The following is a 3,886-nucleotide window of genomic DNA, read 5'->3' as shown; positions in this document are numbered from 1 at the left end:
TTCTTCTTCAATCTCCGTACTGTATATGGGTACGCAGAGTTGATGCGTCCGTACTGTGACTAACAGCTCAGCTTCGGGAGGCTGTGCCAGTGATACTGCTAGTGCCGCCAGTGCGTCTGCATAAGCGTTCTGGAGACGAGGGATGTATTCAATAAAGAATTCTTCGAAAGATTCTGCCATTTTGATGGCTTCCTGGTGGTACGGGATCAGGTCTTGATTCCTGACTTCATACTCACCGCGAACTTGGTTGACTATCAATTGCGAATCTCCAAAAGCTTCGAGATATTCGACCCCCAGCTCTTTGGCGAAACTGAGTCCAATGAGAAGCGCGTTGTATTCGGCAACATTATTGGAGCACGGACTAGTCAACGAATAAGCCCGAGGCATCACGTGCTTTCCAGGGGAGATTAAGACGACTCCAACTCCAGAGGAAACTGTAGGACATCCCGGGGTTATTACTCTATTAACTGCCCTTGAGGCACCATCGAAGTATAATTGCCATACTTGTTGGTGTGATGTGGTGTTAACCTCGTGGGTTTCATCCGGCAAGTCATCATATACTTCTGCCGTATCTGTGGTCGGGTTTGCCGCCAAAAGGTCACAAATCGCCTGTCCTTTTATCGACTTCTGCTGCTTGAAGTGCAAATCGTATTGGGACAAGAGAAGGGCCCACTTCGCTAGCCGCCAATTCATAGAGGCCGGTTGCGTCATAAACACCCGTACTGGATTAACGTTGGAGATAACGTAGATCGTCTGTCCCACCAGGTAATGCCGCATCTTTTGCATCGCAAATACCAATGCAAGGCATTCTTTCTCAATCATCGGATATCGAGACTCAGCGCCTACCAAGGTCCGACTGAGGTAATAAACTGCCTGTTCGTGACCGTTATCATCGTCTTGCGCTAGTAAGGCACTTATCGAGTGGTTCATCGCCTTGAGATAAATCAAGAACGGTTTACCAGATTTCGGTGCAACGAGAACAGGAGGGTTCGCCAGATATGTTTTGATATCTTCGAACGCTTTTTGGCAGGCATCATCCCAGATGAATGATACTCCTTTCTTGTTCAGCTTAGAGAACGGTTGGCACTTCCCAGAAAGATTTGAGATGAAACGCCGGATATAAGCTAAACGCCCTTGCAATCCTCTGAGTTCTCTCAGATTCCTCGGGGGCTGCAATTCATGTATCGCCTTCACCTTATCAGGATCGATATGTATACCCTTAGTGGTGACGACGAACCCAAGAAATTTTCCGCTGGACATTCCAAGAAATGATTTAGTGGGGTTCATCTTCAACTGATGACTCCTCATGAGATCGAACATTGTCTTCAAATCCTTGATGTGATCTTCCTTGTTGCGGCTTTTCACAACCAAATCATCAACGTAGCATTCGACTGTTTTCCTGAGATGTTCTTGGAAAATCTTAGTCATCGCTCGCTGGTATGTGGCACCGGCATTCTTCAGACCGAAAGGCATCACCGTATAGCAGAAGACGCCGAGGGGTGTTCTAAACGCCGTATGCTTCTCATCCTCTGGATGCATCTTGATCTGGTTATATCCCGAAAATCCATCCATGAAGGACATCCTCTCAAATCCACATGTATTGTCGATAATGACATCCGTGATTGGGAGAGGGAAATCGTCTTTCGGACATGCTTCATTCAGGTTCCTGAAGTCGATGCAAATCCTGATTTTGCCATTCTTCTTCATGACGGGAACGATGTTGGCTAACCAGTCTGGATGTTGTTCCTCTCGGATAAATCCTGATTCGATCAACTTCTTAACCTCTGCCTCAATGGCTTCCATAATCTGCGGACGAAACCGTCTTTGCTGTTGCTTGACAGGTTTGGCATCCGGCTTGATATCGAGGCGGTGCATTGCGACATTGGGGTCGAGCCCTGGCATGTCTTCATAATTCCATGCGAAGACGTCGATATATTCCCTGATGAGAGCAATCAATTCCTCCTTCTCATCTGGGGGAAGACTGTCGCTGATGAATATAGGCTTTGGGTTGGCCTCATCACCCATGTTAATCTGGACTATTTTATCTTCAGTGGGTGGTTCTCTTTGCTCGAACCTATCGCCATATTGCATATTCAGATGGTGAACCCACGGGTCTTCCCATGTTGGCATTTGATCGTCGTCTTCCATGGTGGATGGATCGGCTGTAGCCATATTTGACATTAGGGTTTTGAAGACTTCTCCCAGACTTGTATCGGAGTCCCACTCTGAAGCATCGGGAGAGTATCCTTTCTTGGCTTTGTTAGCAATTTGATCGATGATTTGCCAACCACATTCGTCATCTGATGAAACATAACCTAAGCCTCGCCCATATTTATAATAATCCTCAGGTTTACCTTTTGGTACATATACTGCTTTGGCTGGATTACGAGGACCTCGATCGAAGTATAAACCTTCTCCGAGTGTGAAATCGTAGCCCTGCTTTTCCATGAGCTTGCGCGCTTCTGGACTATACTTGGATAGATGTCGACCAGGTTTGTCATCATCTTCGTCTTCACTTAGGAAATGATCTGGTAACGGAGAGCTTTTTCCTTTACCGTAAATCACTTCTTTAGCACCTCTTACTTTGTTCGGGATGACCATGGTTGTTCCGAAAGAATGCTGGAGGTGTTCCTTCGTTACATAGGATGATCGGATCGGCATATACAACTCAGGATTGTCGTACAGCTCTTTTATCACATCATCAAGAGACAAGGAGTACTCTAAATCATCTTTTATTGCAATATCGGCAAGTTGCCAGTTACAATCTGCATCTGACGATTGTTCATCGTCAAGATTGATTACAAAGGGTACAATGTCATTTAAAACAAAACCGCCATTGTAATCGAATCCGGCTTCAGAATCAGCTTCTTCTCCGCTGTCTGTGCCCTGGGCCGATGGTTCAGTATCGGATTCGTTACCATAAAGGAGAGAATCGGTGAAATAATTCTCATACCCCTTGAATGGTTGCTTATCCGCGACCACCGTCCTAACCTCATTGTCAGTGTCGACATACTTCAAACACTGATGGAGAGTAGAGGGAATTATCACGTTACTATGGATCCAAGGCCGACCCAATAGTAAGTTGTACGAAGTCTCCGCATCGATCACATAACACGTGACTTCTGTCTTCAGATCTCCCATCTGGCACTTCACCCGGATCTTACCCAAGGGTCTTGACCCACTAGTGTTGAATCCATAAATAACAGTGCCTGTGGACGCCAATTTGCTTACTGGAATGCCGGGGAAATGCATCAATGCATATCTTCTTTGGTGAAAGTAATGCAGGGAAGGTTCTTAGTCGCTATGTTGCACTGTTGACTCAGCGGTTCTGGCTGTTCATGCACCGGCTTGACTTGAGTCAGAAATACCTCTGCATTGGCCAAAGCTTCTTGTAGGGCCTCCCTGGTTTCTTTGGATAATCGCAGCAACTCATACAGCGTTATCCGTGCAGGAATGTTGGCTAATTGCGCCATAATGTCGAAGCTATGCGGAGTCTTCGAGCTTTCCGGTTTGTCTCTTCCAATTGGACGACTGAAACGAGACTGCTTCGGATTCTGTACCTCTTGGGGATTCTTCTCTTTTGGTTTATTCACCGGTTGTCGTAGAGCTTCTTTACCCGGTGTGGGACTTGCAATCACTCCCATCTCCGTGAGAGTTTTGGCTGGTCCCCGCTTGTTCACCCCCTGCTCACTAGGTGGCGGATAATTGTAGTGGTATTCATTTCCGCTCCGTGTCGCAAAAGCTTCTTGTTCTTCTTCAGAAAGCAGGAAAGTGGGGATTCTTTCGTCGTCTTCCCCTGGGATAGCAGAGACTCCATAACAACACTTCCCTTTTCCTTTAGACTTCCTCCCGGATGACGAACCGGCCCATTGTTCATCTCCAATCA

This window comes from Asparagus officinalis, chromosome 7 (genome assembly GCF_001876935.1).
Source record: "Asparagus officinalis chromosome 7, Aspof.V1, whole genome shotgun sequence".
Classification (NCBI taxonomy): domain Eukaryota; kingdom Viridiplantae; phylum Streptophyta; class Magnoliopsida; order Asparagales; family Asparagaceae; genus Asparagus; species Asparagus officinalis.
The sequence above is the reverse complement of the archived record's forward strand: the minus strand, read 5'-3'. Positions refer to the sequence as shown.